The sequence below is a fragment of the Pinus tabuliformis genome, chromosome J (genome assembly GCF_031772625.1).
Source record: "Pinus tabuliformis cultivar Carrire ecotype Pingquan chromosome J, CPIR1, whole genome shotgun sequence".
Classification (NCBI taxonomy): domain Eukaryota; kingdom Viridiplantae; phylum Streptophyta; class Pinopsida; order Pinales; family Pinaceae; genus Pinus; species Pinus tabuliformis.
Window position 1 is genome coordinate 1622680760 of NC_142295.1, and position 21143 is coordinate 1622701902.

Sequence of the window (21143 nt, forward strand, 5' to 3'; positions counted from 1 at the left end):
AGAAATCAAAATAAATTAAAATGCAATCAAAATATCATTTTTGGCAATTAAATCAAACCCAATCAAATTCTATTTTAAATAAATAATTGAAAATAAAATATAAGCTCTGTATTGATGCTTGGAATGATTTGATTGGCAAAGGATATTATTTACCAATGGATCTGCAATTAGAAGAGGCTTTGGATAAATGAAATTGAAGAAAATAACTCAGAAAATTGATTTTGTTTTTCAAAATTCGGAGCCTGATCTTCTGTCTGATTTTTGGACCAATAAATGATTAAATCTGTTGGTGAAACCTCCTCCAAAATGTTCTCCTTGATTTTATCTTTCCAATGAGCCGTCCTGGGCCTCATTTGGCCAAGTATAACTCAATCTATGAGCTTCCAAAGTTGAGGAGTCAAATCTGGCATGAATCTGGAAATTCTGTTGCTGGGCTAAAAAAAATCAAAATTCTCATTAAGAATTAAATCCTAAATTAAAATTCTAATTAATTCTAAATTAATTGTTAATTATAAACTAAATTAATTATGAAAAACCTATTTATTAATCTAACTAACTGATATCTAATTAGCGATTTATAAACAAATTTAATCTAATTAAGAACTAATTAATATTAATCTAAATGATATTTAACTTAATTAAATATTACATATAATTAATTAATTTAATTAATATAATATATTACATATTATAATATATTACATATTTAACTAATTTAATTAATATAATTTTACATATAACATAACATGTCAATATATAAACTAATAGTAATATATATTACCCTACCCTACTACTTATTATTTAGTCCACTCATACGTATGAGTGTTTTAGAAATTCAAACGAATATAAACCTAAAACATGCCTTTATTTAAATGCCCCATGCTTCATGCTTTATCGGCACTTCGCATCGCATCGGGGATGGGTAATCGGCACTTTGCATCGGGGATGAGTAATGAGGTTTTTAGAAATGTGTCAATGCAAAAGTCCCGATGCGATATCGCATCGGGCCATCGGGGTTCTTAAAATGTGTCATATATGAAACTTGCGATGCGATATGTTTTTTGATTTTTTTATATATTAAGTTTTAGTTTAATTAAATTAATTATATTATAAATGATAATTAATTTAATTAATCTGAGATTTAATATATAAAAAATCAATTTTAATTTTGATTTTTTATGAGAGTTATTTTATAAACTACAACTATTTTTAATAAAATGAAAAATAAATTATAGCCACTTTGAAATTATGATTTTTCGAGATTAATAATTTATTGGAGTAAATTACTAAAATCCGGTTGCTTCATGATTTGGCTATATGGAAAAATGTTAGTAAAAACTCACTACGGGTTAATATTTAAAATGAATGCATTATTGAACTAATTTATCTACAAAATGCAATATTGTACATTTTATGCATTTTTAACCCAGGCTACATAAATAATCAGACTTTCAAAGGAGTGCCATTTTCAAACCAGTTGACCAAATGAGACCAAACAAGCGTCAATGTGAAGCTTATAAAAAATCGATTCTAACAAAGCAATCAAAACAAGAATCCAAAGAAAACTAAAAATTAACGAAAGCGTAGGGCAATCAATTAAAATAAAAATCAAAAAGGTGCTTAGCCAAAATTTTTATAGAAAGGGTCCCCATTATTCAAAGTGGACGCATCAATAATGGGGGGTGTTGTGTTTTTACCACAACACTATCATAACTTACTATGGCCTCCAATCCCGCACAAAATTCCCACAGACATCTCGAAGTTCGAAGGGAAACAAGGGAGGAACCAGGTACACACACACCACCTATCATTTAAGGTGTGTTTCTAACTCCATGGTGGATGATAATATCTGGCTTTAGCTCTTTCCCTGCACCCTTACTAGTAATGAAGCCAAGTGGTACATTGAGTTACCATGTGCGTCAGTCCATACCTTTGGCGCTTTAGCGATGTAATTTTTAAAGCACTTTCAGCTACCCATCTGCTATGAAACTAGGATGGAATTCCTTACTTCTTTACATCAGAACACTGCCACCCACATCTCTGATCACATCTGTGAATGGAGACGTAGGCGGAGGCTAGTCAAATCTCCCCTCTCAGACTATCAATTAGTAGATTGGTTCTGTAAATCTCTTCTCCCTCAAATCGCTAAAGATGTTGCCTTAGGTGGTGCGGTCATAGAAGACCAATCCATTCACCATGCCCATCACTTAGATTTTATTTATTCTCAATCTGGCACATTATATGACGTCATCTCGAATGCCCCTAGAAACTCCAATTCTCCCGCTACTCAACAACTCGGTGTACACATTGATGGTATTATCGGTGCTACTTCCATTGCTATTGTAAAACAACTTAGCGGTCACATTGCCCAGTTGTAAGTTGACCCTGCTACCCAATCAACTGCTCTTCCTACCCCCACGATAAACTCTGTGTAGTCTACACAAAAACCCAATGGTAAGAACAAGAAGAACAAGAAAAAGACCACTCCTTTTGAAGAGAAGTAAACCAAGTGATACAACCCAAAGCATAAAGTTGTTGCACCTCCTAACAGTGGAAAAGACAAAGTTGTCAAGTTCCCTTGAAAAATCTCTGTGGAAGACCATATGACATATCGTTGTTCGCATCTCCACGAATGCACAGACTTGCTCAAAAGGACATTGGCTAGACCCCTGCGATCGTTAACAATCATTTCCCTGTGCAACAGCATCAACATCTTATTGCAAGCCAACCTCAATCCCCACAAGGGGGCAACGGTGGTGTGCATCATCCTTCAGCTGGTGAAGGACCATCTACCTTTTACACCTTTGAAACAGTAAATCTTCAAACAAGAGCCAAAACTTATGGAGCTCTAGTCACTAATGCTGAGGAAGCCTCCTCGAGTCAAAGCCCACCGCTGCCTAACAATCTCCATTTCGACAGGCTGGTTGATGATGATTCACCCCCCAAAAGGGGCACTTCGTCACACAACGCATAATACATATGCATGTGCTGCCCATGACTACAATATTGTAGAAGATTTGGAGCAAGCACCGTCAGCTATGTCAGTGCTCGAAGTATTGTAAACCTATCCAGCACAAAGGAAAGCTCTACTTTTGGCAATTTGTGGGGTCAACCCTCAGAATTCCATGTTTGCAATTTTTGACATGACAAATATAAACCTCCCCTTTCACACCAACTTGCATTTCATGTGCAAATATTTTCGAAAGGGAGAGGAGTACATAGAACTGTCATTGACGAAGGTGCTTCAACCTACATCATGTCAGCTTCATGTTGGTTCACCTTGGGTTATCTAACGCTGTCACCACCATCGAATTCCCTTAAAGCTTTTGATGGCCACAATTTCATCCCAAAAGGTTACCTTGCCAGCTACCCCATCACTTTGAGTGGGAAAACGGTAATGGTGGATATTGAAGTTGTGGATCGAAAACTATACTCTATTGTTGGTTCGCGGTTGGACTTACAACATGACCACCATTTTTTCTACTATCTTTCGCATCATCCTATTTCCATTGGATGGAAGGATAGTCATAGTGGACCATCTGTCCTTTTTCACCCCAAATTACTCCCCGTTACCTAGCGGCTCTATACCCTTAGTGGTTGGCATTCCTGACTCTTACATTAGTATTGTTATTAGTCTATCAAATGGCTCTTCCCTGATGGGTTTTTTTCCTCTCCCGTCACCCATGGTTCCACAAATAGTCTCTATGGTTTCATCCATTCCTCATGAACTGACCGATCCTTGGAACCTCCCAGCCCCTTCAAACATTGACTCTTACGGAGAACAAATTATGTTGTCACCAACTGAATTGGCCTACCAAGCCATTCAATCTACCTCTGAATCTTCGGTCACTTTGGTCATGACCAACATTACGGCCTCCTCTCCGATAAGATCTCCTTGTAACGATCTCCTCAATCAAGTACTACCTTTGGATGAAGCTATTTGAGAGATCATGTGTTTAGAAGAGTGACATTGGGAGGATTCTCATCGTCATGTTTCGATATCTGATTCGAGCATGATGCCCATTCAAATCCTGTCATTTGACACACCTGAAATCGCTCCCTTGCCTTATACGACTATCCAAAATTTGGACTCGGAAGGGAACATGGGAAATATTTCAAAGACATTTCTCATTGATATTTCAGTCAAGATAGGCATCATGGAAAACATCCAGATTGGAGTCAATTTCACTCCTGAGGAAATTGCAAGCTTCACCTACCTTTTTAAGGAATTCTGGAATGTATTTTCTTGGTCTTACGAGGAAATGCCCGGCTTAGATCCATCAATTATTGAGCATGAGATCAAGGTATATGACAACGCCAACCATGTCTGCCAAAGGCTTTGACTAGTCCACCCCCACAAAACTGTAGCCATCAAGACTGAGGTAGAAAAATTGTTATGTGTTGGTTTTGTCTACCCCATTCCCTTAATGATATGGGTTTCCAATCTAGTTCTTGTAGATAAGAAACAGGGTACCATCCATGTTTGTGTCGACTATCAGGGCTTAAGTAATGTGTGTCCAAAAGATAATTATCCAACACCGTTCATCGACGACTGTGTTGGTTGTGAATCCTTCTCGTTTATGGATGGTTTCTTAGGCTATAACTAGATTGCCATAAAACCAGTAGACCAGCAAAAAACCACCTTCATTTGCCCTTGGGGAATCTTTTCATATCGAAAATTCCCATTCGGTTTAAAGAATGCTAAAGAAACATTTCAATGGGCCATGGACTACGCATTCCATGATATCAGACATATTGTTCAGGCTTACTTGGATGACCTCCCAACCCATTCCAAGAAGTAAACTTAGAACCTAGTTCATTTACGAGCAATTTTTCTTACATTTGTTACACATCATTTTGTCAGTGTCCCTGTACTCCCTGTATATTATCCTGGAGGACCTCTATATTGTACTCGACATGCTTTCCTATCATGAAGAAGCTCCCATTGTGTCCCTCTTCATGAGTAGAACAATTCCCTTTTGCATCATTTCTGAAAAATCTTCTGTTTATCCCAGTTTACAAGACTGATGCTAATGACCTGTGTCCTCCTCGTGCCGACATGTAGGGATTAAAACTGTCCCTAGTGCTGATTAGATCGACTAAGCCATTTCTTAGTCATGTTGGTCCTCTTTTGGAAGGTTTTTAAATATGGAGCTGAAGCTTCCAGCTCTAGAAGCTTCGTAACTGAAGTCTGGTAAATGGTTAGGCCGGATGGAGTCTAGGAGGTGAGTTTGGGCTCCTTTCCCCTATTCGGATGGAACTAATCCAAGAGATAAGGCCTTCTCCCATGAGAAGAGGACCCATCTCCCCTCCATCCAAGCTATATAAGCCACTCTTCCTCCCAAGCACAAGTTAGTCCTAATTAAGTTCTGGCTGAAGTTTTTATTTTGGAGTAATCAACAAGTTACCCATAGTTTGTAGCTCTCTAGTTTGTGTTTAAGGGAGAATTGTGAGTTTGGTTTAGTGTGAAGACTTAAGGGAAGAGCCTTGAGACTACGTTTGTTGGGGATATCCATGAGATGCTAGTAGAAGTGTGTGGGGACCCAGATATGTCAGAGGAGAACGACAATGTTAAGACATCTGTTGTAATCTCTTCTTGAACTAATATAGATGCAACTATCAATTGATTTCCTACATGAAATGTCATCTCACATATTTATGGCTTAATGTTTCTTAACTTATTAAGTAGGCTGAATACAATTTGTATGTTATCACGTTTGTTGTTTGCTATTGTTTACTTGTTTCAGGTGTTCCAAGGAAGGAAACGAAAGATAGATGGAGCAAGGAAGCAAGATCGTCACTAAGCAGGATAGCGTACTATGAAGTATGCCCTCTTATTTGATTCTAGCTTAAGGAGATATTCCATAGATTATTTGTTTGTGGCTAGGCCTGCTCTTTTAGGCTAGAGGAATTGTTTGCATCCACACTTAGAATTTACCTGCACCACAAATTGGTGACTCTATTGGGAAGCAGATCCTTCTATTTGTTTGTTTGTAATTTCATGGTTTTATGTGAACTTTTCTAGTATCACCATTTTCCTTTAGTCCTATTTACCTTTCCTGGTTTACTGCTCTAGGTCTAAAATTTACAGTAGCAAGTCTGGTCTCAGCCTTAGAAAATTTTTATTTTTTCCTTGCATCCTCGGTCAGTGCGTTTATTTTCTTAATAGTCGCGACGAACAATGCGAATTTCTCAGAAACAATTGTGCCAACCCCCTTCTGGCACTTGTTGTTAGTTAGGTAGTCACACTGATGCCTGTAGGTAAAGATTAGGGTTTTCCCTAGATCTCAACCAATGTGTCTTGCTCTCTTGATTTCTGCCTCTAAGCTTGTTTAGGTTGTGTTCTCCCTGACTGGAAAGCTTCATTTGGTTTGGTTTATGTGCTTGTTGATTTGCCTTCTTTTTACTTGATTTCTTGAGTCCTTGGATGGTTGGTGGCCCTAGGGCATCTAGGTTGTCATCCATTCAACTGATTGTGAACTTAGTGAGTCAAGTGATTGGTGAATTTACTCCTTGCATTTCATTTGTAGTCCTCTTGTTGCTTTGATCTCCATCACACAAGTTTGAAAGGTTTCGTTTTCTTAAGCGTCTCTTTTCCAGCATAGATCACATTTCTTGTCTTGTTTTTGATAGAGTCATTGCATCATTGGTTTAGAAGAAAATATCTTTTGTGTCTTTTCATTTGCTTGAGGATTGATTGTCTTGAAAACTTTTTCATTGAAGTGTTTTATGAAATATTCATTTTTTCATTTCATGAAAAGTACATAATTCTAGTTTGTTGCATCAATGTGTTACGTTAGTTAGCATCATTGGCGACTAGAGTTTCATTTGCATTTGAAAAGAAAAAGGAATTATCTTTACTTGTGAAAGGACTACTTGAAGTGCACTTATTAGGAAAATAGGAATTGGAAAGAGTTTTTCATTAGTTTATTTTCAAAAAGTAAAGTAGTGAAAAAATCATTTTGCTTTCAGTTGCTTGATTGTTTGCATTTGATTGTGTTTTCTACTCTCTCTAGTGTAAACAATTCATCGAATTGAAAGAGTCTTGTCTCATTTAGCTGCATATAGGATCTTTCGAGTCACATCGCTAAGGCTTGAAAAACTGAGACATAATTCAAGATAAACTTTAAAATGAACTCAATTAACCTAAGGTGCATTTGAAACCTAACGATCACATCTAGAAGGTCTAGGCTAGAGACGTGTTCCAACATCTTTAAACCTAGAAGCCGTTGTTAGCTTCAGCACTATACATCACTAGTATGGACTTGTGCTCCCCGTACCATTGTGTATATAAAGGGAGACCCCATTAGGTTACAATCCTTTATCCATAGGAAGTTGAGTCTTCTGCCTTGTGAACGTGATACACCAAACACAACATTTGGGGAGATTGCCCACTCGTACTTGTCGGTTCACCGGGAGGTATTCTGCAGTTCACAGTTACCTGGTAATCCTTTTTACCTAGATCATCCTGAGTAGTAATTTGATCTTTTTGACTCATTAAACTTAAAAGATCATCTGAGAATTTGTCCTTTCAAGCTTGTTTCAAATAAAAAGTGATAGAGTCATCTCTGTTTTTGTTATCACTCAGAAGTTTTCCCTAGAAGTTATCAAAAGAAGGAAGCATCTGAGGTAACCAGAAACCAATCTTTTAGGCTTAGGCTCTAGCCAACCTAAGTCCAGAGAGGGCTCTCTCTTTGTAATTTAGCTTTGTTTTAATGGGATTTTAGGCTAGTACTTAGTGTTCATGTGGTTTTGATTTTGGATCGAAGGTAGGGTGGTGGAATTCTTGGTTTCTACCTCTAAGTTTTCTAATGTATCATACAATACTTTTCCTGTTGGCAAGGCTTTGATAGCTGAAGTACTTGCTTGTTCCTTTGCCAATATTCTTAATCTATCCCCATAATCTAACTGGGTCATGAGTTTATTATTGATGACCATAGGACTGGGAAGTCCCTTGTCCCTCAAAATTTGAAATTTAGCCATGAACCTGTCAATGGCTACCTACATATTCTGGCACTTTTCTTCTAGGTTTAGCATGAGGTTTCTTTTGGCAAGAACCTTTCTAATCTCTAGGATGGCTTCAGTCCTATCCTCTATGTCAAGCTCATGGAGCTATATCTGTTCTTACTGTTCAGGAGGTGGATGAGTCGATTTTCATCCTCAGGTTTGTCTCTTAATTCTTCTCTTACTTTTTGGATAGCTTCAGTGGCTATCTTCACTAATTCTGTTTGCTCAAATATAACTTGGATTGATGGCCAAATATCATTGACAGAGTCAATGATATTGGCCCAGAGCAACTCTTTGGTCTGTCCTAGTGGCTTCTGCAGTGTTAAATATTTCTCCAAGACTTTGATTTTCTCACCCATCCTTTGGGCCTTCTGTGTCTCTTCTCTTTGCTGAATTTGGGCAAGTTTACAGTCAATTTCCAAACTTGCCACTTTCTCCTTTAAAGTTTTGAGCTCTGTTTCCTAGATTGACATTTCCTCCATGCATTTTATCAGCTCTACTATTTTCTCAGTTGATGTACCTGCTATTGTAGTGAACTCAATTGTAATTGGAAATGCTGTAGTAGGTGGAGCTGTAGGTGCCAATGATGCTGCCAATGTGGAAGGAATTGTTGTTGATACTGTGGGGATGACAGTTTTGGAAGTTGTGGCCATGTCACTTTGCTTCAATTGAATTAAAGTGTCCAACTCCTTCTCTGTCTCCTTAAGTTGATCATTTAGTTTTAGGACCAAGTCCATGAGCTCTTCATGTCCTTGTTGTGCCTCCAGGACTTCCTGTGTCTGAGGATGATGTAGCTGGGGTATCTTTAGCTGCTTCTTGAGTGCAACAATATCATCATTTTTCTTTTTTATTAGCTGTTCTGTGGCCTTTACATCTTTGGGATCGTGTCCCAACTCTATGACTAAGTCCTCTAAGGACTTGATTCTAGTATCTTTGGCCTGTGAGGAGGCCTTCTCCAACTGGAACTGTGCTGATATATTGTTAAGAGAGTTTTGCAGTTGGTGGGTAGCAATGGCTTTCCCTGTTAAGGTGGAGTATATCATCTCCCCTGTTTTCTTGTGTAGCTCAATCTAGTCAATGGGATGAATATCCCTTTCCAGTACTTCAAAATCCACCCTTTTAAAATCTGTTGCTATCCTTGGCTGTTGAGTGGTTGGCTTGATGAATGTCATCTACATTTACCCTCTTTGACATCAAAGGATGACATAAGCATTGTTTGATTGGTAGGGGTCATCTTTAGATACCGTGCATAGGTTTGGGCTTTCAACCTCTCATTTCTAGCCTTTATTTCTTTGTATCTTTCCTTAATATCTTGGTATTTATCTGCTAGCATTCTAAAAGAGGATACCTCAACACTTTGCTGCCTTTCCAACATCTGAGTGTGTGATGTGGAAGGTTCTAGGATGCCTCCAGATGGAGTGGCAAGCCTGCTCCTATCTCTTTCTGTGCTTGTAACCTCAGTTGTCTCCTTTGTATATTCTTGTTCAGAGACAGGATTCACTCTTTGTCTCTTAGCCTAGCTTGTATCTGCATGGGTTTGTGATGTTGCTCTTTTTGAAGTAGTGGCCCCTTCCCTATTTCTCTTGAGGCTTTTCTCCTCATTTAGAGGAGTCTATAAGACTGGGGGGGTACTCATGGTGGCCTCTGGTCTATCTGTTTTCTCTGGTATGTCTGTTTGATCTGGCACCTCTGATAGGTCTAGTACTTTTGATTCCTCTGGCACCTGTGATTCTTTGGGTACCTGTGATTCTTCTGGCACCTGCAGGAAAGAACCCTCATCAAGCTATTTCTCTAGGTCAATGAGTGCATTCTCAATGTCTACTTTGGTGCTGTCCTAATCTACTAAGGTTCCTTCTACCCATTTTGATTGGTTTGCAAAGGCATCAATTTCAGGAATGGGATGATGGATGAAAGGTCCTAGCTTGACCTTTTGTCTCTTCTTGGTTATGAATTCCAAAGGGTCATATCTCTAGACAAAACTCCTTTGGAACTTCATGCTTTGTAATATCATATCAACTTCATGGCCTGCCTCTCTGGAGTTACAAATGAAGGGGCCTAGTTGATCTTTGATTTTGAAGTGGGCCTTCTTTTTGGCATTAACAAAATTTGTTTCATCTGCACTGATAATCTGCCTATAATACTCTAGAGCAAATAACCTCATTGGGAGGTATTTGGGGAGCTTGTATGGTGCTAGCATGCAACCATAGATTCTGATTTCGGTATGGTTTTGGTACAAGTACCAATCACCTACTTTGGACTATTTTGAGAGTTGCAGGATCCTCTTTATGTCTGAACTGATTCTTGGAGGAGGGCTTCCTATCAGCATTGTCACAATTGGATGTACAAATAGGTCTATGAAGTTTGCATATGAATATGGGGAGTGATATTTATGGATCAATGGAGTCCAGAAAATTACTGATCTAGGGTGACCTTTTGTGTCAAGCTTCTGGAGAGTAAAGGGGAACTTATCTGCTTGGTAGTATAGAAAAAGGTGATACAAAACAGAGGAGTACTTAAAAACTCTCTCATTACTCATTCTAAGGAATTGGTCATGCATCCTATCAGCTACAAACTTGGCATAATCATAGATGATAGCAGGAGGTTGTCCTAGAGTGAAGATGGACATGAAGGCCAGGATGATTTCATCTATATACTCACTGGTGGTATAACCTAGGACACTAGATATCATTGTTACAATGTCATGATCGAGTGGGGAAAATATGGAAGCCATATATGGAGGAGGATCTCTTGGAATATGTGTTTCCTCCGTGATGAAGGTTTGGAACATCTCAACAAGTTTTGCAGTGGTAAGCTTGGGGAATTGGTCTAATAGGTTTCCAATTAAAAGAGGGGTTAGGTTTTTCCCTGGTTGAAGTTGCAACATCTCATTGATAGATTTAGTAGTGATGGTGAAAAGTATGGTCTAGTTAGGGGACATCATTTCTCTTTGATTGGGGATATAATTTGCATGGTAGTAATGGAGAATTTTTGGGAAAATGTGAACTTCAGGGAATTGGTACTTGGGAAAATTGGACTCCCAAAGACCAATTTTATCAGCATGGTTCAAGTATTGGTCTTTGTATCGGCAGTATAGTTTGAGCGGGGATTCTTGGACAGAGGTGTCCTTTATCTGAAAATCCTTATCGGCTAGGGGGAGGTGGTCTAGGTCCAGATGAGGAGTGGAAATAGGTCTAACATCCATGGCAATTGGGGCAGCCATTCTCAATTCTTCCAGATTTGAGTATGGAGGTGATTTACAGTCGTTTAGGGAAACGATGTTTCAGTACATAGCAGGTTTGAGTTGCTAGAGTTTCTTTAATTAATTTTTTAATTTAACTAAGAAAACTCAGTCACTGGTTTTGAAATTGACAAGGTTTTCCAGTGAATTATGGCTTAAATACCTGGAATTGAGGAGAACTGGTTCTGAACAGGGTGACTGGCAACTCCAAACGATCAAAAAGGCTCTAAGTAGGCTGGAAAGCAAACTGGGTGCACTGTGGCATCTTTAGGGTGCAATTGGATGTAGGTTTACAGCTTCGATGTTTGCAGGTGCATGCATGGAGGTTTACACTTGAAAAAACGATAAAAACAAATGATTCGGGGCTTTTTGGATTTATGCGCGAAAGTCAATTTTGGCAAGTACGGGTGAACAGTAACTATTTTGTCGTGTAGTGGGCGGGCGGTAAATGGTTTCCATCGCACCACTTTTTGGCACTTAGTGGTATTCGGGGGAGGCCGCCCAATTCCATACGTTGAACGACACATAACATTGGGGGCCCAGAGGAAAACAACTTTATCGAGTGGGTATTATTCGGATGTCGGGTCCGCCCAATATGGATAAGGGCCATCAGATGTCAAGGAAGATGATCGCATGGTGATCAGGAGAGGAAGCTACATGGAGGCTAACGGGGGGTTGGTGGGTGATTAAGTGCGGCGATATTTGAGTTAATGACGGATTAAGGTGGGGTTAAGGCGTTGGGGTCATTAGCGGAGGGATTAATTGGGTTTTTGCCTAACTTAATCGCAGATCAATTAGTTAGTGGGTTTTCGGGGTTTGGGTGAAATTATAGTTTATATTTAAACTAAGGATAGGGTTAATTTATATGTAGGAGTTAAATATATATGGGGAAATGGGTTTTTATCGGGATTTAATAAATAAAATTAGTAATTAATAAAATGAGCGGAAAGGGGCACAATACCCTAAGTAAATGATTTTTCACGTTTTAATGCTTTTCCAATATTAACATAAATACTTAGGATAAGGTGTTTTTGTGGGTTTTTGATATGAAAATGATTTATGTGGGGGGATAAATACTTTTCCTAGGTAAAAGTATTTTAACCTTAGGAAAGGAGTATTATTAGGGAAAATGAATGAACTGAAGGGGGAATGACTTTTTGTAGGGGGAATATGGTACTTGTTATCCCTAAATCATTGAGTCGAGGGTCCGGTCCCTCCAAAAGTCAGAGAAATGCTCTGAGCCTCTTTGACTTAGGGTTTTCAAGTACTTAGAACTTTATAATGGGAAATTAGTTAAGTAAAGGTGAAATGAATGAGGGAAATTAATTAATTGACTTTGACATCCAATTTCATGCTTGATTGTCCATTCATATATAGAACTTTTATGATGGAAAAGATGATAAACGTGCTTTGTGTTATCAATCATCATGCTTCTGCAACCTTTCTACTACTTACCCACTTACTCATCCTACCATTTTTTCTTCACTTTATTAGGGTGCATTTGAGCTAGCAAACCCTTATCAAATATTTTTCTTTCTCTTTTACAATAGTAAACTAACTAAATCTAACAGTGTTACATCCAAAGGCTCAGATTAAACAGTTGAGCTCCTTTTATTTACTCTACCTATCTAATTATCTGCCAATATTAAACAGTTTGGTCAGATTTTTATTCTCTATCTATAGACATAAAATTGAAAACATGAAATAGCAAAGTTTAAACATTTTCGCTATCATGGATTGTGGCTAGGATTACAAACTGCACACAATCATTTATTATGGACAAAAGCAAAAGTAAGAGTGGCATTTTGACTTGCTCACTTTCATGGTCTTTTTTCTTTCTTTTGGGGTTCATATTTTTTCATTTTTATTTTTATTTTTTTTTACCTTTGATTATTCTTTTTGTCCTTTGATTATTCTTTTATGACATACTCTCTTTACATTTTTTATTTTTTTTAATATGGAAAACATTTTCAGAAAGCAAAGGTATGCACATATGACAACTTTTAATCTCAGTCATTCAAAAATTATGACACCTATTGGTATAGGAACCTAATAGTGGCTCCACTTGGGGACGGCATTTCCTGGTGAAATGTCAAGAACTTTGTAGACCAATAGCCTTCTGAATTTCTGGAATGTTATCCTCCAACTTTTCCTTTTCATGTTTCTGCATTATTACTATTTATGACAGTAAAACTTTTGAAGCTTAGGGCCTTCTCTTCGGGCTTCAACTTCAAAAATCACCATCCAATCAACTCTAGACTTTTGAAAAATAAAGTATGTACAAATGATCAGTGAAATCAGTAACTAGGTTCAATGTAGTGTTTGAGCATTTGACCATTAACTGGTCCTCCTTCTGCTTCTGTACCATCCATTTCTCTGAGGAAGAAAGCATTATTACCCCTGAAAGCATAAATGATATATGGGCCTTTCCATAGGAAATCAAATTTCCCATGTTTACCTTTATCTTCTCTTCTTGAGTCCCATCTTAAAACTTTGTCCCCTAGGTAAAAATCTTATCATTTTGAGACTTTTAATCATGCAGTAGTTAACTATCCTACATATGATAAAGAATTGTATGCATTAGTTCAGAGTGTGAAAAATTGGAAACATTACTTAATGGGAAAAGAGACAGTAATACATACTGATCATCAACCACTTCAATATTTGCACTCCCAAACTAAGTTGCAGCAATCAAGACATTACAGATGGATGGGTTTTCTACAACAGTTTCATTTAGTCATCAGATATAAAAAGGGCATACATAACAAGGCTGTAGACATGATATCTAGACCCATTATAAATGCATCTACCATACTTAAGCATAATTTTGTACTACATGAAAGCTACATTTAACAATATGCTCAAGATATGGACTTTAAAGATGTATATGCAACTTTGAGTCAAGGCAAAAGAGTAGAAGAATTGGATTATCATATGAAGGACCGACTCTTATACCATTGTGGAAAAATCTGAATTCCACAAACTGAGAGAGTAAAGATAATTAGGGAAGCACACACTTCTCTGATATCAGGTCACTTTGGGGTAAGTAAAACAGTTGCACAGCTGCAAAGGTTCTGCTATTGGCCGAAAATGAATGAGACAGTTTCTATATATGTAAGAGGGTGTGCTATGTGTTCTAAAAGCAAGCCCAACAAAAGAAAACTAGGCTTGTACACTCCATTGCCAGTTCCTTCTCACCCTTGGGAAAGTGTTTCCATGGATTTTGTTGGAGGACTGCCTAAATCTAGGAAAGGTCATGATTATCTATATTTTGTCGTGGGTAGGTTCAGCAAAATTTGTATTTTTATACCCTGTAATAAACATATTACAGCTCAATAGACTGCAAAATTATTCTTTGAACATGTATGGGTTCATTTTGGATTACCCACTTCCATTGCATCTGATCGAGACACCCGATTTGTGGGGAAGTTTTGGTCGAGTCTGTGGGAACTGATGGACACCAAACTGAAGAAAAGCACAGCTTTTCATCCACAAACAAATGGCCAGACAAAAGTAGTAAACATGATAGTGATCCAGTTACTGAGAGGATATTGTAGCAAACATTCTAAGCTTTGGGATGAACACTTGTGTTATGTGCAGCATGCTTACAGTAGAGCAAAGCATTCTTCTACATAGAGATCTCCTTTTGAGACCTGTTTTGGTTTCACACCAAGGTCTCCTTTGGATTTTGTCTTTGGTAAAGATACCATGGTTGATGGAGACAGTGATGTGGATAGGGCAACTAGGTTCATCGAATAGATCCAGGAGATCCACCAGGTAGTACAGGAACAGTTGGAAAAGAGGCAAGCCAAATACAAGGCTAGGCATGACAAGCATCGAATGGAGCATAGTTTCCAAGTTGGTGACCAGGTCTGGATGTATATCAACAAGGACAGGATGTAAGGTGAAGGTAAAAAGCTAAAGCGTATAAGGTATGGACCATTTAGGATACTTGAGAAGATTGGTGAAAATGCTTTTTGCCTTGATCTACCAGCTTACATGCACATCTACTCAGTCGTAAATTCAGATTGCTTGAGATTGTTTGAACCTTCAATGATTGAGGATCTTGAAGAGCAAAGTCATTTGCCTTCTATTGATGACCTACTACCTGAATATCTTAATGAATTGTAGGAAGACACAGTGCTAGACAGGAAGGTGAGGACAATGCGTAGGGGAGATGTGGAGTACCTCAGGATTGGGCTCAAAGGTTCAAAGCCAAGCAGTGCAAAGTGGATTGAGATTGGACAAGTGAGAAAACAATACCCTCACTTAGTCGATGCTTGAAAACCAACTTTTGGTGGTCCAAAAGCTTTTTCAGTGGGAAGGCTGTGATTCGAATTGGATCCATAAAGAATTGTCAAAGGAACCATGACTGTATCAGGTCAAGACAAACATCAAAGAATTCCAAAACAACAATCAAAAGCACCCTGAACTAGTGGCAATGGCAGCCAACATGGACCATTGAGGACCTTGGTGAAAGTGCGCTGACCGAGGCCCATGGAGACCCCGCGGGATGTGAAATTAGCCCCTTAGAGGCCCAGATCAGGAAACAGAGGTGGATTTTGATGCGCGATTAGTGATTAGCGCTAATCACGCATCGCTGGGTGAAAAGGCTCAAAATGGGGAAGCCCCGAGCACTCAGTTGTGTGGGGAGCTGGAGAACCTTAGGGCAAAAGGCAGAAGGGCTAAAAGCTAAAGTCAGGACCCACTCCGAAACTGGTGGTATTGATTGGGGGCTCCTTGAATGGTAATCGGTTTTGCATGAAGGCAGAATGGTCCCACTCAATGATCGATGCGTGGCAAGCGGAGGAGAGAGAAAACCACCATTGATCGTGTGCTAACGGTCGAGAAAGTCAACTGCGTGAAACATGCATATGGCATCGGATTTGGAGGCCCTAGATCTAATGGCTAAGATTGCGCCCGATGGAGAAGCGGAATCGACGAGGGATTAAGCCACCATTTGTAAATATTTGAGGTTTGTTTTGACCTTTACAATGGAGGAAGATTTGTTCCACGATGAAACCGAAGAATCGAACTGACGAAGCAGGCTGACACGAGTTACAGGAGGACATGTGGCCACTCGCGAGCTGATGATGACGCCAAGCCAAGGAACTCCAAGCGCGGCCGCATAAGGCGATTCGACGAAGGAACTGAACAGTCTTGGGCTCGAATGGCCTTAAAGCCATGAATAGAGATAGAAGACACAAACAGAGAGAGGGACAAAGAACCCCGAGAGACAGAGAGACCAGAACCCCGAGAGGAGGACGAAACACAGAGAGAAGAACACAGTGAAGCAAAATCAGAAAGAAGACAGAGGGCCGAGCTGACCAAAGGTAGCATCGAGCACCAGAGAGCTTGAGAGATTCAAGCCATCCTCGAGAGGATCTGTCATACCAGAGAGGTCAAAGAGATGGTAGGTAGAAGAGTCTGTGCACTCCAGTGGTTTGGGGAATCGAAGAACCACCCTGCCAAGAAAATCCGTTTTAGGTGACTCATATTGAGCTCCTGCATTGTAATTCTTTGCTTAAAACATAATAAAATAAGGCCACCATTGAGAGTTGGACCGGAGATGTAGCCCTGGAGGATAGGTGAACTCCTTATTAATTTCTTGTGTTCTTGTGTTTGCTTACTGTATTTTTCTCCTGTCTTTCCATTCAAATTGTCTGTGTATTGGCAATCTGATCGATCTGTTGCTTAAATAACATAGACACACACACACCAGCACATGAGTCTGTAATACCTTTATTCAATAAATCTTTAACCGAGGTCATTCATAGGGTGATTATCAGATCAAAAGGTCGGGGTATTTTATATAGGGATTTAATTATTATAGGAAAGGGGCTTATAACAGGATTTCTATAATAATGTTAGTGATTAATATGAAAATGCGATGGTGGAGTGGGTTTTTCCTTAGTACAAGGGTAAAGTAAAACATTCACACACTTAGCTTTATACTTAGGAAAAAAGGATTTTTTGTGGGTTTTTTGTGCGAAAGGGTTTTATACAGGGGGGTATTACTTTTCCTAGGTAAAAGGTGTTTAAACCTTAGGAAAAGGGATTTTCTTAGGGTAATGAGGGGAAACAGATTTTATGAAGGGGGAATGTGTTTTCATGAAGGGGGTTCTAGTACTTGTCCCCCTAAGTCATTAAGCCGAGGGTCCGGTCCCTCTAGAAGTTAGAGAAATGCTCTGAGCCTTTTTTACTTAAAGGATTTTAAGTACTTAGAGCATCTTGGTGGGGAAAATTAATAAGTAAAAGGTGTGAAGTGAGTGGGGGGATGTTAATAAAAACACACTTGAAAACCATTGTGCCTGCTTTGTTTACTGTTTGTGCACATTGAAAGATGTATTTAAACATGACATAAGTGCTTTTGTGCAATGAACTTGATATTTCATCAACCTTTCTTCTACTTACCCATTTACTTACCCTAACATTTTTTCTTCATTTTATTTGGGTGCATTTAGACAAACCATTATCATCCATTTTTAAGTTGAAAAGTAATCTATATAATTCTAACCTTATATCATCCAAGGGCTCAGATTAAACCGATGAGCTCCTTTTATTTTCTCTACCTATCTAATGATATGCCAAGATTAAACTACCACAGAAGCTTAAAGTCTAACAAGATTAAACTATTTAGTCAGATTTTATTCTATAACTGTAAACATAAAATTCAAATCATGGAATAACCAAGATTAAACAATTTGATTACCATGGATTGTGGCATGAATAAAAAGTTGCACACAATCATTATTATGCATAAATTAAATAGTAGTGGCATTTGACTTGCTCACTTTCATGGTCTCTTTTTGTTTTTTGGGGGTTCATATATTTTCATTTTTTGGACCTTTTCTTATTCTTTTGTCCTTTGATTTTTATTTTAGGACATACCCTCTTTAGATTTTTAAAATTTTTAATTTGGGAAACATTTGCAGAATAAAAAGGTATGTACAATATTACAAGGCTTAACATTAGTCATTCAAATTATGACTCCTATTGGTATAGGAACCTAATAGGAAGAAAAGGCAAGAAGGAGTAGTATATTCCTTCTCTAAAATCAGAGGTGTCTCATGATTCACAAGGGTTGAGGGAGTAGAAAAATTAGGGGGTTTAGTTTTTCCGTGTAAAGAGATAAGAAACAAGCGCTCAAACTCTTGTTTCAAGAAATCTTGATTCATGTTTTCTTTAAAAAATTCACAACAAAGGTGAAGGAATCGATCATAAAAATACTTAACTGATTCATTAGACTTCATTATTAAGAGATTGATTCTTTTACAAATATATCAGTAATTAAACCTGTCAAAGGCCTTATGGAGCTCCCTGAGGAATTGATGAAGGGAATGGATGGAAGCAGGTGGCAAATTATTGGATGATCACTTAACACGAACCTTAAGGGTGAGGAAGAAAAGCACGCATGTGAATTCAGCATCATCGATTTCATAAGATTCACAAAATTTAAGAAAATTAGATATGTGCTTGGTTATGGTTGTTCCATCCTCAACTTCAAACCTTAACTAGGAAAAGTGATCAAGAGGCTCACCGGGGATTGAAAATCGATAAAGGGAGAATTTGGAGAAACATCCCGAGAGTAAGATTAGTGTATGAGTCATTTTAGATAAGAGGTTCAAACCAAACTCAACGGGCTCAACTTGTCATCTGGCCCTGCTTCTAGCGTTAATGTTTATGGTGCTGGAAATTCGTCAACTAAGGGATCTCCTTCATGTGAAGTCCCAATTAGACCTCACATCATTTGGTGTAGAAGCCCCATCTAGAATTTCAGCCTAGTTACCATATGTATCAAAGATATGCCTTGGCTCTAACTATTAGCACAAGAGAGGGATGAAATGGTGTTTTCGAAACGTGAGGTGTGCTTGGCGAGTGTTCAGTTATAAATGTGTCAAGGTTCTTTTACTACAAAAAGGGGAGAAACATGAGCCTTTACATGAGAAGTTCATCTAGGTGGATGTTGATGGCCACCCGCCTATTCCACTTGGACCCCACCACTATCTCTTTCAATTTTTCAGTTTCCTTAATTGTAGCACAGTTAATATATTTGGCAGTTTTTTGGGTCCTGAACGTACGAAGCCGTTTTGAGGCCCTAAACAATGTTTTTTTTGGGTAAATTGGGGCCAAAAGTGACCTTTGTTTGATGTTGATCACTCAAAGTTTTTAGTCCTCATATAGAGATTTCTAACGAGGTATTGTGCACATGAAATGAAGATCGTATGCCAAATTTACGACCCTAGGAAGTTGATGTACCAATTTACCCAAAATGGGGCCCATAGTTTTGGCACTTCATCTCCTAGAGTTACATTTTTGGATGTTTAGGATTTCCATTGTTTCTCAATAATAAATAGGCCTTTGAACCTCATTGTAACACATTTCAAAGGCATGTAGCCGCCACATCTCTTCTCAGATATAAGCTACCATCACCCGAGCTAGTCTTATTTCCATTTTATTTGTAAGCATATTTAAATATTTGATATTAATGAAATGAAGTGTTATTTATGTTGCATCTTTGTATTTTTTGTTATGTCTATAATTTTTTTCATGTTTAACTTCAGATCAGTAGTATTAGAGTGGTCCTCTCTTTCTCTGTTTTTCTTTACATGTCCCCAATAAGGTTGGTATATAAGGAGTTAGGGCTCGAACTGTTATGAACCTAGCTCACAAAAAGATAGAAAAGATAGTTGAATGACTTAGAATTCAACCTCTTCGAGGGGGCAACCTCCTTTACATTACACAAAAGAACAATTCTTGGATGATACAAATGAAAGGGCCTCCTTTCTATATATAGGAGTCTAAGGGGTCATCATATAATCAGAGCCGACATAAAAATAGTAATGTAAGGGCACAATAATAACAATAGTGGCCTTCTATGGGGCACAATAGTAACAGTATGGGCACTACATGGGTACAACAATATAATAAGGGGGTTGTACTAATAATAATAAGGGGTTACACTAGTAGTATAGGGGCCTAACATGCTCCTCTCCTTCAAAGAGTGTTGTCCTCAACGCTTGAGTAGTTCTTGATGCTTCTATATAAAATTCCTGTCCTCCCATGTGGAATCTTTAGTGGGTAAGTTCTTCCACTTGATGAGATACTCTGAAATTGATCGATCTCATAGCTGTCGGGTTCTTGTTTTTGTGACTGCCCTAGGTTCCAATATGATTTTTCTTCCTCTTCAAGTTCTGGCAATATTATTTGAATTGGGATATTTTGCAACTTTTGAATGAGTGGCCACACTTCTTTGTCCTTCTTCCATTCATCCCTTGCTTCGTTTATCCAATCTAGTTGGATAATAGAAATAGCACAAAACAATGCTTCCACATCCTCATCCTTTCCTGAGAGTGCATCTGCAACAAAAATTTTCTTCCCTTTTTTGTAGATGATGTCAAAGTCATAACCCAACATATTTGTGACCCATTTTTTATGTTCTTCTAAAGATAATATTTGTTCTAAAACGTATTTAAGACTATCATGATCCATTTTTACATTGAAGTGTCTTCCCATTAGGTAAGGTCACCATTTCTTAAGTGCATGTAGTATTGCCAACATTTCCTTCTCATAAATAGCTTGCTTGAGATGTAACCGTAGGAATACCCAATCACCTACATCAAAACCTTTTTTACTATGATGTTGAACTACCTGTTGTTTTATTCGATTCTGCACCAAAGTGGCATTATCCTTTAAAAGTTGGAGAACTTGTTGTTGATGCTCGATGTGACCTTTCACTGCTTGAACCTTTTTCTTCTTGATATTTCCTTCTATCTTGAGATTTTGAGGAGTGGTAATTTCTTCCAATGCTTTACAAGATATGGTCGGATTCATTTCTTGATGCTCGATGTGATTTTTCACTTCTTGATATGTCCTTCTATCTTGATAGTTTGAGGAG